Consider the following 14,776-nt stretch of genomic DNA (forward strand, 5'->3'; position numbering starts at 1 on the left):
AGAAGTATGGGCCTCAGCCTGTAATAGAATCAGAGCTGGGCATCCCAATATGCCGCAAGGGAGTTTGCAAAAAAAACAAGAAAAGGCATTAAGGGACAATACAAAGGCAAATAAAGGCAAATAATACATTGCTGGCATATCTGGTACAGAGTGTGCAACGTTTACATGAAGGATTTCCCATCTGTCTTAGCAGAATTACTTGGGAAACCTCTCCCAAAACTGCAGGACAAGATGAATGACATGATGCTGTCACTCGCAAAAACAACAGATGATGGACGGAATGCAGAGCAAATCAAACATTCACCCCCAGTCATAGATCTGGGTTTAATCCATCAGTTTTTTTTGCCTGCCATGCCATTCCAGTTTGGGCCCAGCCATATGCAAATCAGTCTTGACCCTGTTCCCCATGGGAAGGCCAGGCCTGGACCAGAAACAAGCATCCTGGGACCGGTTTCAGGGTATCATCCTTCATCAGCCAGGCTGTCACTCTGCATGATGGAGAGGGGGCAGAGAAGAAGCGGACATACCCCCAAAAAGGAATGCCATTGGACCAAGGGAAAAGGGGAGATAGTGGGAAGGAACAGGACATGGAAGATGTTGAGCAAGTTTGAATGGATGGCACTGAAAGAAGAGTATAGAATATGCATTTTACCTGAGATAGACAGCCATGGACTTGACTAGATCAGAATAGCCAGGGGACAATCTGCATGGCAATAGACAATGAGGTGATAGAACAGCTGGAGGAGGAATCCTCATGTGGAGGACGTTGGAAGAAGGTATGTTTTAGATATTTAGAGTAGGTTGAGACACCAGCCCAGCAGCCAGAACTGTTGTTTTGAAGGTACTTGTCCCCGGGTGACAGCTGTTTATAGCAGAGAAGAATTTAAAGAGTGGGAGAATGGGGTGGAAAACAGCAGGCTACATACTGCTGAGGGTGCAGAAGCTAAGTGACAAAAGGCAATTGTCACTGAGCCAAGCAACAGAGAAGAGAGAATGATGAAAAAAAGGTGTTTGGACAAAATATTGATTGGGAGACAGAAATATCAGAAATTAAATATTGTGACATACAAATATTAGGATCCACAATATAGTGGTAAATAATATTGTTGTTTTAATATCATTTTAACTGATAAAGAGCCTAGAACTATTGTGTTTTAGTTGATATATTCATTTTATGTTGCTATTTGTTATATAAATCAATAATTGTTTTTGAAATGTATCTTGTAATTTTAAGTGATTTAACATTTTCTATTAATTATCACTAGTAATGTATAGTGTTGTAGTGAGTTGTTCAGCTTGTAGGGGGATAGGGTGGGAAGTTAATTAGGTAATAATGAATTAAGAATTATTTAGTCATTTTTTAAAAATCTTATGGTTGATATTTGTCATGCAATTTATGTAATACTGATTTACTTTAATTGGATGTTATTTGTGGGATTTTAGGTTTGTAGGTGTATAGGGTGGGAAGTTAATTATGTAACAATTAATTATCATTTAAAAATTATTTGATAATTATATAAATAATTTTTAATTAAGTAGTTTATGGAATACTTATTTATTTTACTTATACATTATTTGCTGGCTGCTAGGATTGCAAGGGTACAGGGTGGGAAAGGCCAGAAACAAGAATGTATCTAACCAAGATCAATAGGAGTCCCCATGCAAGGGCTCCCATTATCTTTGGTTTGATCTATTCCTGTCACTGGCAATAGGACCAGCCTTACAAGTGGTGTAGCATTTGTTTCGGCACAACTGGGGCAATGTTGGGCGGTAGGAATTTTGTGGATTCCTGATGCAAGTGTAATGATAATGCATGATGTAAGAAAATGTTTGAGATTTGCAGGGCATTGTGGGAAAAAAACTTCATGAGATTCTTGCAAGTCACCCTATTTTAGATTCCCCTAGATATTTAGTTTCACAAATGTACAGGTTAGCTAGGTTTCCATATGTGCCGGCTGAGCTAAGGCCCAAAAACCACAGCTACCCACTTTGAAAAAAATACAGTCAGGTTTGAGAGGAAAAATTGTATGTATCCATATTGAGTTTTGGGCCGTTTCGTATCGCCAACACTAGGCCTAACCACACAAGTGAGGTACCATTTTTATCAGAATACTTAGAAAAATGTGACTCTCTGTGTATTCCAGAACTTTCAATCAGAAATGTGAGGAATATGTGTTTTTGTTAACAAAGGTTTTAGGTTTGGAAGGGATCCTGGGTAAAGCAACCCAGTGAGAACCAAGCACATCACCGCATTCTGGATTCCCCTCAGTGTCTAGGTTTCACAAATGTATAGGTTTGCAAGGTTCCCTAAGTGCCAGCTGAGCTAGGGTCCAAATACCACAGCTATGCACTTTGCAAACAACGTGTCAGTTTTGCGTGGAAAAAATGTGTGGATCCATGCTGCTCCATTTAGCGCCGGTTCCTGTCCTGGCCACTAGGCCTACCCACACAAGCGAAGTACCATTTTTATCAGAAGACTGAGGGGAATTCTAGCTGGAAGGAAATGTGTGACTCCCCACAGATTCCTGAACTTTCCATCATAGAAATGTGAGTAAAATGTGTTTTGTTTGTGAGATTTTGAGGTTTGCAAAGGACTCCAGGTTGCACAGCCTGGTGAAAGCCATGCAAGTAACCCCAACCTGGATTTCCATTCCCATTTTAAAAAATATACAGATTTGCTAGATTTCCCTAGGTGCTGGCTGAGCTAGGGTCCAACATCGATGGCTAGGCACACTGTAAAAAACAAATCAGTTCTCAGTGGAAAAATGTGATGTATCGATGTTGCATTTTGGACCGTTTCCTGTTGTGGACACAAGGCCAACCCACATATGTGTAGTACTGTGTTTATCAGGAGAGTTAGGGGAACACAGAATAGTAGAACAAGTGTTATTACCAATTGTATTTATCTGTATGTGCAACTTCCAAATGTAAGACAATATGTAAGAAAGAAGTAATTTTGAGAAATGTCCCCTAATTCACATGCTAGCATGGGTACTCAGAAATTCAGAGATGTGCAATACCTCTGCTTCTAAACTCCATATCTTGTGCCCATTTCAGAAATACATAGGTTTCCTTGATACCTGTTTTTGACTATTTATATTTTACCATGTGAATTGCTCTATACCCGATTGCTTAGGGAACATCTCCAAAAATCTACACAAATGGCCCCTTGGTGAATTCAGAATTGTACCTAGTTTTCAGAAAGCTTCCCAGGATCCACCATGGGCTTCACACCTTTTTCACCACAAGCAGGAAGGAGTTTTAAAGCAAAAAAAAAAAGAGAAAAGTCAGCTATCACCTAGTAAAATGCCAAAATTGTGTTAAAGAATTTGGCTTTCTGAATCAAGTCTGCTTCCTGAAAGCTCAGAAATGGTGATTTTAGTACAGCAAACTTTTGTTGATGCTATTTGCTGGAAAAAACAGACACTTTCTCCTTCAGCACTTGTTGTCATTTTTTCCACAATAAAATACAATTTAGCTATATTTTAGCTAATTTCTAAGTCCCCTCCAGGGAAATCCACAAACCCTGGTACCTTTAGAATCCCCTAAGTTAACTAAAATTCATGTCCTTGCCATTCACTGCTAATTACCCAGATATGACATCATTGATAATATCACTGTAACATTTCCCATAAAATTATTGATAAGAAAACTTTGCATGTAAATAAGTGTAACTATAACTGCTAAAATGCTGTGGTTTTCTGTCTGTAAATTCAGAACCTAACTATAACGTCCCTGTAACCTTTGTTTTTTTCAGGGAATTTCTATGCTTTTTTTTAATGTAGCAGGGCTGACCCCCACCACAGGCATCAAACTCTGCACCACGCACAGCCTTTGGTCATGCGCGGTGGTTGGCTATAGTCTCTGGATGGGTCTCTGAGTGATGTTATGAGTGGGTGTGTGAGTGGATTTGGAGTCTGTGCATTTGTGTGTGAGTGGCTGTATGAGTCTTTGTGGCAGTATGGGTATGTGAGCAGCTGTGTGGGTGTGTGAGTGGGTTTGTTAGTGGCGACATGAATCTGTGAGTGGGTGTGTGAGTAGCTGTTTGGATCTGTGATTGGGTGTCTGAGTGGCTGTAACGATCTGTTAGTGTGTGTGTGAGTGTCAGTGTAGGTCTAAGAGTGGGTGCATAAGTGTCTGAGATGGTCAGTGAGTGGGTGCGTGAGTGTCTGAGTGGGTCTGTCAGTGGTGCGTGAGTGTTTGAATGGGTCTGTGAGTGTGTGGGCGTCTGAGTTTATCTGTGAGTGGTCGTGTCTGAGTGAGTCCATGTATCTGCTCCTTTTCTTCACTCTATTTTGCATTTTCTGCTCGCTTTCCTGCCTTTCCTACTCATGTTTCCGCTTCTGCCCTTTCTGCTGTTTTCTGCACTATAGTTTGCCTTTTTATGCTCATTTTCCACTCATTTTTTCGGATACTTTGCTGCTCATTCTCCTTTTTTCCTTCCCTTTCTGGTAGTTTTTCTGGCTTTTTAAAGGAGGGAGGCCATGTGCCCCAACCTGGCATATTTTGGCCCCGGGGACCCAATTCCCCAGGCCCTGACCACAATTCAATGTCTAAAGATAGGGAAAGAGATGATACCTTTGCTGCCAGCTGCTACCCACTGGATCTGTAGAGTTTGATTTTGCTTGGTGAGATCTGTCACTCTGGGACATAGCAGGAGCTGGCTACCCCCTGGGGGGGTGGTGGTCCTCAGGGCTATTAATGGCTCCAGGAGGTGGGCCGCACAGCCCCCCCTTCTTTACTTTTCAGGCCTAGCCACGGGGAGGTGATGAGCCTCAGGCCATTTGTGGCCTGGGGGAGGGGTCATGTGTCCTTTCTCCCATTGTTTTAAAGTATTTGGCCCCTGGAAGGTGGTGGTCGCTGGGGCTCAGTGGGGGTCCATGGGCCCCCCATTAGACGTTATTTAGCTCCAGGAAGGTGGAGGTCCCCAAGGCTTATAGAGCTCAGGAGGGGGCCCTGAGCACCCCCTCCTTTTTAATGAACGAAACCCTAGGGAGGTGGTGGTCCCCGGGGATCCAAGAACCCCGAAAGGGGGGCCCCGTGCATCACCCTCTTTTTTTTAAACACTGCCCCCGGACCTGGCCCACCGGGGACTTTTTTCAAAACAAGCACGGGAACCTGCTCTTCTTTTTTGAAAATCTCATCTGCAATTTTCTGCAAAAAGTGCCCCAAAAAAGATTGTTTTGGATTGTCAAGGCGGGGCATTTCCACCCTGCCCCATTTTCGCATTTTGGTGTTTTTTTCCAGGGACTCAGCTGAAGCCAAGTCCCAGTATGACTGACAACACTTCCTAGTTGAAACCAATCGGATTTCAGTTAGGGAACTGTTGGATCCTTGGAGGGTCTGGGTCCCTAGATAAACAAATCTGTTTTTCCTTTAATTGCTCAAAAACTACAAAACGAATTTACACAAAATAACAAAAAGGGTGCATACTGAACCAAGATCTACCATTCTGCAAAATTTGGTGTAATTTCGGCCAGAGGTTTGGGCTGTAGTCATGTTCAAAAACCCTAAGGGAATTAACAAGGGGAAAACACGTTTTGGAACCCCCCTTTTTCTCAGCCCTGCTTGAAGGATCACCCTAAAACTTTCCAGATAGCAGCTGAAGTAAGCGTCACATTTTTTTGGAATCTTTCCTGAAGATTCATCAACAGGGGTCAAAGATATAGGCAAGTCAAAAAATGCTTTCAACTAGGTCCTAACTACAACTACCTAGTGCAAGCTAAGTAGGTAATACATGTATACATGTGTGTATATATATATATATATATATATATATATATATATATATATATATATATATGTATATATATGTATATATATATATATATATATATTTATATATATATAGCTATCTATCTATATGCAATATAGATAGATAGATAGATTGATAAAATAATTGCTAAAAATATGTATTTTATATTATATTAATCTGATTTATATTGTAAATGTATTACTACAAATATATACATTTATATATTCATATTTTGTTTTACTAATTATATTAGATATCATACTAAAACATTTAAGATATAATAATAATGTAAACTAGTTTTATTAACCCCTTTGCTGCCAGGCCTTTTCCACCTCAGGTGGCAGGCCTTTTTTTTTGGGCTATATGGGGCAGTTTGTGCTTAGACCCTCATAGCTCTTTGTCCACATAAGCTACCCATGCCAAATTTGCGTGCTGTTTTTCTAACATCCTAGGGATTCTAGAGTTACCCAGAGTTCATGGGTTCTCCTGGAGGAGACCATAAAATTAGCCAAAATACAGCCAAAATGTTTTTTTTTTTTTTTTAAATGGGAAAAAAGAGCTGCAGAAGAAGGCTTGTGGGTTTTTCCGTGAAAATGGCATCAACAAAGAATTTACAGTGTTATAATCACCATCCTCCCAGCTTTCAGGAACAGACAGGCCTGAATCAGAAAACCACATTGTTCAACACAATTTTGGCATTTTACTGGGACATACCCCATTTTTACTATTTTTTGTGCTTTTAGCCTCCTTCCAGTTAGTGACAGAAATGGGCATGAAAATAATGTTGGATCCTGGACCGCTAACCATTTCTGAAACGTAGACAAAATTCTGAATTCAGCAAGGGGTAATTTTTGTATATCATAAAAGGTGTCTTACAGAAAATAACAGCTAAATTAAAATAATTGAAATTCAGCTGAAAAAAACAGTCATTTCTCTTCACGTTTTACTCTGTAACTTTTTCCTGCCATGGCAGATTTTCAAAACCAATAAACTGTTACGTTTTCTGGACTCTTCTTGTTGCAAGGATATATAGGGCTTGTAGGTTCATCAAGACCCCTAGGGAGCCAGAACCAATGAAGGAGCTGCACCTTGCAATGGGTGTTCGTTGTATACCAAGTATACAGCAATTCATTTGGTGAAAAATAAAGAGTGAAAAATAGGTATCAAGGAAACCTTTGTATTTCCAAAATGGGCACAAGATAAGGTGTGCAGGGGGAGAGCTGAAAGACTGTTACCCCCTTCAGTTGGGGTGGGGGCATAACCATGCCCAGACTGGCTGGTAGCCACCACCCCACTATTTTTAATTTTTTTGAATTCCCTGGCATCTAGTAGGCTTTCTGCCCCCCGGGGAGTGGGTTAGGGGTAACTACCCCATCTGCCCACCGATGGGCAGAACAACCCTGGCCCTCTTTTGTTGAAAAAAAAAAAACTTCCCTGGTCTCTGATGGGCTTTCTGCCCCCCTTGGGGGCAGATGGGCTTTACAAAGATAGGCCGATCTGCCCCAAAAGAGCCAACAGTAATGTGCCCAATGGGCTGCCCCCCCAAACAAATCACACAAACACACACACACACACACCAATCCCTAGTGCCTAAGTGGTTTCTGGGGTAGATGGGCCTAATATAAATAGGCGAATCTGCCCCCAAGAGGGCAGAAATGGCCTAAAATAAATTTCCCCCCAGGGGAGCGACCCTTGCCTAAGGGGTCACTCCCCATCTGTAAAAAAAATAAAACTCCCTGGTGCCTAGAGGTTTCTGCCCCCCTTGGAGGCAGATTGGCCTAATAAAAATTGGGTGGCAGAAATGGCCTAAAATTAATTTGCCCCCCCCCAGAGGAGTGACCCTTGTTGAAGGGGTCACTCCCCTTGCGTGAAATTTGTGCAACAAAAATCCCTGGTGTCTGGTGGTTTCTGCCCCCCTTGGGGGCAGACTGGCCTAAAATAAATGTGTCCCCCAGGGGAGCGACCCTTGCCTAAGGGGTCGCGCCCCCTCTTGTGTGTAATTAACATTAAAAAAAATCCCTGGTGTCAAGTGGTTTCTGCGGACAGATTGGCCTAATGAAAATAGGCTGATCTGCCCCTCCACGTGATCAGAGGAGAAATGCTTCTGATCGTGGAGGGGACAGCCTCTGATGAGCTCAGCGTGCGATTGCGTGCTGACGTCGTCAGATGCCATGAGGGATCGGGGGGGTTGGGGTGGAAGCGTAAGGGTAAGTGATTCCCCTTCCATCCCTGCCCAAGAGGGGGGGGTGCTTGGCCATCCGGGGGAGCGCCCATAGCAGGACGTAACGGTTACATCCTCGGCACCCGAGTGGTGCAATCGAGGATGTAACCATTACGACCTGGGCAACTGAGGGATTAATTATGTTACACATAATATATATAACAATATATGTGATAAATATGTATGTATAAATAAGTATTTAATTATAATGGAATATATTTAATCTACATTCCATTAAATGTATGTAGTAAAATATTCAACAATTACTAGTTTAAACTCAATTTAAATTAACAAATCAATATTTTTTGTCTATTTTTGGATAATATTTGTGTCAACAATATATTTGTCCAATATGTTTGTACTTACCGTTATAAGTATAGGAGCATGTAATTGTGGTAAATTATATTTCTGACTTTATATTTTTTCAACAATAATGTTTACCTCAATATTGTATTGGTGATCCCTTGAGACAAGACAAAAACTAGTGGTAGAAGCCATGTCTGAGTTTGCATCAGGGACAAGGCAGTGAAGACTGTAAACGTATGAAGAAAAATATAGCTTCAGCAATTGCAAAGATACTCTACAAGGCATAGTCAAACCATTTTGTAGGCATTTGTTAGTGAATGTGGAGGTAAAATTATGGACTATGAATATGCTGACAAATTCAAGTTCCTGCCTAAAGAAACATTTAAGGCAGATTTTTAAGGCCAAAGAAAAATAACACGATAAAAGGGACCCCCATAGTAGCGGGAAATTGACAGCAGCATTCACATTCATGCAATCAATACTCAGGATGCACCGTTGTATAGTTTAAATATTGAACTAGTAACAGAACAGCACAGAACAATGCTGGCTTTTTTTTATTCCTTGGGCCAGATTTACAAGGCCGTAGCACCTCCTTGAGCCACATTAGCATCATTCTTTTTTATGCTAATGTGGCTCAAAGATGCAAAAATCGCTACACCATATTTACAAAGTGGTGCAATGCATACACAAATTTTGATGCCATTGGCCTAACGTACTCCATGGTGTGCCGTGCTGTAAATACGGCACACCCATGATGGCATTAGGTGGCGTGGGAGGCACAAGGAATCTGGTGCATCAGTACTGATGCACCGGATTCCTGTAAATCTGGGCCATTATGTGAAGTTTTGGCGCAAGTAGGAGTTTGGCCCACTAAAGTCTATTAAAGTCTTGAGATAGTCAAGGAGCTATGGCTACAGCTGATCACTGTTGCCGAAGCTGTGTTTGAAAACGTAACCCAACAGGAGAGTGGCTGTCTGCTGAGAGGAGGGTTTGTGAAAGGTTTCAGGATGCCTTATAAAGTCCTCAGCCACAGTGGATGAACTGAAAATGTAAGATCAAATAAATGCATGACAGAGATCATACATGGCACTTCGGGCTTACCTTATTGCTGTTGGAAGTAGTACCAAAAAAGCAAAAGGTAACTCAGGCTAATGCACTTATTTTCTTGGCAAAAGAGGGGTTCAGTCCACGATTTCTTTGACCAGAGTAAGTGGTTTATTAGCTATTGCAATATTGAAAAAGCAGCTCAGGTGGTACGGAGATGTTAATTAGGAGCGGAAACAAGGCTGGACTGGCATACTGGTTACCAGGCGTTTCTTGGGCTGGTAGGGCGGGAGTCATTTCACTGCCAGTGGGGACCAGTTTTGTTGCTGGTGACTTGCCGGCCATGTTTCCTGCTTGCAGTGCTTCTAAATAAATAATGTGAAAGCAAATGATTGAGTACGGTTTTAGACACTTGTAATGGAGGGACAATGTGAGGTGATCATTGATGGTAATCTTGTACGTGCTGACTTTCGTAATGTAATTGAAAACAATTTGATCCAATCTATATAAATGTTAATAAGGTAACAAGTCATGACCACTGAGAAAATGCGAGAACATTATTTCATGAAAAAAAAATCTGGGGCTATGAGCCAAATGGGGAGAAGTTGTGAAACCTATCTTGGAATGGTGGGCTTGAGGAGAACGTGACAGAATAGGAAACATTGTGCTTAGAAAACGATTTTGAAGCGGACGAGATCTGTGAGTGTTTCTGCTTGGGATCAGAATAACAAAAGGGGGGTGCCCCGCTGGGTGGGCAGGGCACTGTAACAGCATCAGTGGCATCTGCTTTGTATGATGCAGGTCAAACCAGCTGCCCCATTCTTCCCTCTAATGGCCTGCGTACTTCATGGTGTGTTTTACAAGATCTGGTTTGCCACAGTAGCGCCAGGCCAGCCCCCTTAGCACAAATTGCCTCTGGTGGCAAGCGTAGGTCTTAAGTAGCATCCTTTCTTACTTCTCCAAATAGCGAGGTGGTACTTAATTTGGCCCAGCAAGCCACCCTGTTCATGGTGGTCTTGGGGAACGTCCCACCACGGCTTCCTCAGAGCCCTTTGAAAAGTTAAAAAATAAGGTTTTCCATTGGTTAATTGGGCATTTGGATGTGGGGGTGGGTATTTCTGACTCAATCATCATGGTTCGTAGGGTGGCATGTGTGGGCCCAGATAGGAAGCGATGGGAGGCGGATTGTGTGGTGGTAAACTTCAATCGATCTTCTATCACTCTCCCTGAGCCCTGCTGGATCCACCAATTCATCTAGTATCTTAGACCTCCCACTGGGCTACTTTTACAAGCTGATAATGGTTTGTCGCCCACATGGACTTTGGTGTGGCATAATAGGAACCTCCAAGGCAGCTATTGCCTAGACTTTCAGGGCCTGCCGGCCCTGAGTCTTCCAAACAGGTTTGACCCTCTAAGTTATCTTGAATCCTGTGACTGATTGAGTAGCCCCAGCTTCTTATCTCCACCCATCACTATTGTTCCTCTTCCTGTAGACAATTTGGTTGTTAATCTAATGGCTTTGAAGCTGTTGTCATGGAATATTGCAGGGTTATCTGCTAACTTTATAGATCAAGTGTGGTTATTATTTGTTAGGGGCTACCAGATTGTTTGTATTCAGGAAACGTGGGAGGTACATAATTCCTTTTTTAAAGAGGGTTACAAGACCTTATTTCTTTGACAACTCCCTCAGGGGCAGGGAGGGGTTGGGGCTGTTGCTGGGGAATTATGTGGGTTTGTTAAGGATCATGAATGGGACATGAGGATGTTGCAAGGTTTGCAGATGGTGGTCCCGGGCATCCCACAACTAGTATTGATCAACTTCTAAAACACTCAGATTGGGCATGATGGGGCACCCAGTTCCCACATGCTGTGATCTATTTTGGACCTACTGCCGATGCAGGGCCCTAGAGGAAGTTGATTGAGCTTGTGGGTGATTTTAATTGTAATTTATGTGATTGCCCTCCAGTTATAAGGGCGATAGTGTCCAAATGCACTCATAATAGGGAAGGACTAGAGTTCACCCCTAATTTAGATTTCCACAATCTTGATTTTACTTTAGCGACGCTGGTTAGCTCCCCAACCCCAGATATTGTGCCTAAGTTCAAAGGGAGGGTTGTAGATCTATTAAAGAAAATATATTTTTCTCAGCCTTCCTGTTTACGTATATTTCCAATCACTATGTTACTCAAAATCCCTTCAGTGTCCCTAGGTGCAAAATTTTACAGCGTGAGTGGTGAGGTGCAAAGGGGGCTCACCGTTGTTGACTGTGGATGGAGACTTAAATGAGCTCAGGGGGAAACCTCACTATATAAAGTTTCACTTTTTTCCAACTGCCAGAAGGAGTTTTCTCCCTGTTTGGACCCAAGCAACTGGAGAGGGCTAGAGTTATTGTGGGTGCCTGTGTCGCAGGATCCTAAGTGGTTTGGCAGGGATTGCTCTAGGTGGTCTCCTGCATTTGAAGCCAGCATTTAAGCAGGCTCCTAGAGATAGGAGCTTCATGCCGGCGGGCATATCAAAAGGCCCTTGGCACTTATTAGTCCTTATTGAGAGTCTCAGCATGGCAGGAGTTAGTTTGGGCATGCAAACTCAGAGACAGCTCCCTTTGCTGGAAGGTTGTTAAAAGCCCTTGCTTCACCGAAGGTATAGGCCTGAAATGTGTCTATTTCAGAGCAGCAATTGATTGACCGCTTTAAAAGGGTCTATAACTTTGCGACTCTTGAAGGCTGTAAAGGTGGGGTGGAAGGGGAGAACAGGCAGGGTAGTGTGGTCTTTACATTAGAGGAAGTCACTCAGAGTCTCAAAGTGCTATCTCGAAACACGGCCCCTGGCCCGATGGGATTCTCCCGGATTTATTTTTGAGTGAAATTGAGATCTGGGGCCCTGTTCTGACCTTGGTCTTGAATGCGGCTGAGAAGGTGGGGGTGATGCTCTTGTGGCCCACCTCGGTAATAGTGCCAGTATTCAAGAAGGTGGACAAGAATAACCTCCAGTCTATTGTCCTTTCCTCTTGATTGATGCTATAGTTAAGGTCTTTGGGAGATTAATGTTAAACAGACTGACTGACCAAATCTCATTATGTTTTCACTTAGGTTCAATAGGGCTTTTGGCCAGGTCGGTCAGCTGTTGACCAGTGCCTGAACCTTCATCTAATCATCAACATGTACATGTTTGCTCGGTCGGAATCTGTCCATTTGGCATTTATAGACCTTAAATCCACCTTTGATAGGGTAAACCGGGCAAAGCTGTGAGGTTTGCTACTTGAGTTAGGGGTTGACTCAAATAGAGTGGCCATTCTCACAGATGTACATTCCGGCACTCCAGCATCGGCACGATTCACTTAAGGAGTCAGTCACTCACATTCTCTTCTTACTAGCAGGGGTGTTCGTCACGGGTGCCTTCTTGCATCCTTTTAGTTCACCCTTTATATTAATGGTCTTGAACAAGTTTTTCTTTCTTTTTAGGCAGATTGGCCCAAAGTAGGTCCGAAGTCACTACCGGTATTGCTTTAAGCGGATGACGCGGTCCTTATGGCACACACTGCAGTAGGACTGTAACTACTGCTGAACAAGTTTGTAGCTTTTAAGGGGTCTTTAAATTTGGCTGTCAATTTCACCAAGTCGTATGTAATGGTTGTAGGCCTGTGTACTACTATCTCTAAGACCTTTACGGTGGAAAATTATACCCTGACCAAAGTGGCAGCTTTTCCCTATTTGGAGGTGCTATTTGATGCAACCATTAGATGGAAAGCTCTGATTGCAGGTAGAAGGTCAGTGTTACTCGGGGCCAGTGGAAAAGTGGCTGGTTTTGTACATAGGCTGGGATCATGGGCACTGTACAATCTTCTAAAAATATTCTTAAAATCTATCAGGCCAAATGTGTGTCACAGGCTCTATACGGCAGTGAGATCTGTGGTTATGTGAGGATTCACAATCTTCAGAGTGTTGAAAATCAATCTTTTAGATGATTTGTGCAGGTTCCACATAGTACACTGACTTTTGTAGTGCATGCAAAGCTAGGACTCAATGCTTAAAGAACATAGCTGCCCTTAGTCCCCTCCTATGCTGGATTAAGATTTGGGCTAGGGAGGGTCTTAAACTCAACAGGGAGATTCTTCTGGTTTGCTTGTCCCTTGATTTTGCACTCAGAAATCCTTGGATTGCCTATGTGAAAAAGTATCAGCCGTGATAGGGAGAGCAGACATATTTATTGATGCACAAATATTGTTGCTCTCGGAATTGAAAAGGACGAAAAACCTGTTTTTAGAGCATGATATATTAGTTCACAAGCAGTTAGAGTTGACTAAACCCTGAGCATATGTTACTGAAAATATTGCAGGAGCTGGAGCCCTACCTAGCCCTGGTCCCCAACAGGAGGAAGAGATTTGTTCTGACTAGGTTCAGATCCAATCTGCTACACCATTTTTTGGCTTCACTCATGTTGGGTCAGTCCTAGCTCTATGTTGCCCTCTGGCTGAGACAATAGATCTCTGTAGGACACCATGCACTTTGTTATGTTCTGTCATTATTTTAGTCTGTCCAGAAAGCTGTTTTTGGTCCTCTTACTGAAGAGCCAGAATTTTTCTTAAGTCCAGCCAGTGCTTATATACCCGAGATGCTTCTGAATGAATATGTACTATCTGCTGTTCTGGGTTTTTAAGAGGTGCCTAGGTATTCCAGACCAGATTGACTTGTTTAGACTACAGTACAATTAATTCATCTTTTCATCTTATTTATTGTGTGTATGTGTTTTATATTGTTAAGATTATATGGCTCTGTTTTTAATGCTCTTTCATGGTTATTGTATTCTTACAACCCAATAAAGAATTACAATGATGAGTTATTTTTGATGTTTGAACGTTAGGCCAAAGTAGAACTTGTGGCTAAAGCAAATGATACCATATGTTTGAGCTCAAAATGCTTCGTAATGAAGCAGCCTTTTTCTTGTAGCAGTGATCTGTCTATAGTCCATATCCCCTCAAGTTAGTTGCAACTTCAACTTTCCAAGTGGGCCTCAGTTTTCCTCAGAACAAAAACTCATGAATAAAATCAGACAGAAGATATATCAATATTTGATTGAGGACTAGATGCTTCATAGAAAGTTAATCCAACCATAACAAAAAACACAAGTGACAGTGTTAGAAATGGGGTCTTTGATTGGCAGTCAGGCTACCCCCTGTCCAAGCAAGGACCCTCACTCTAGTCAGGGTAAGTCACACACAATCCAAATTAACCTGTGCCCACCCTCTGGTAGCTTGGCACTGAACAGTCAGGCTTAACTTAGAAGGCAATGTGTAAAGTATTTGTGCAATAAATCATACACTAACACCATATAGCACCACAAAAATACTCCACACAGTGTTTAGAAAAATATATAATATTTTACCTGACAAATGCAGGTCAAAACGATTAAAGATGAAATAAGTAAATCTTGAGATATCACTGAAAAGTGAT

The sequence above is a fragment of the Pleurodeles waltl genome, chromosome 10 (assembly GCF_031143425.1).
Source record: "Pleurodeles waltl isolate 20211129_DDA chromosome 10, aPleWal1.hap1.20221129, whole genome shotgun sequence".
Taxonomy (NCBI): domain Eukaryota; kingdom Metazoa; phylum Chordata; class Amphibia; order Caudata; family Salamandridae; genus Pleurodeles; species Pleurodeles waltl.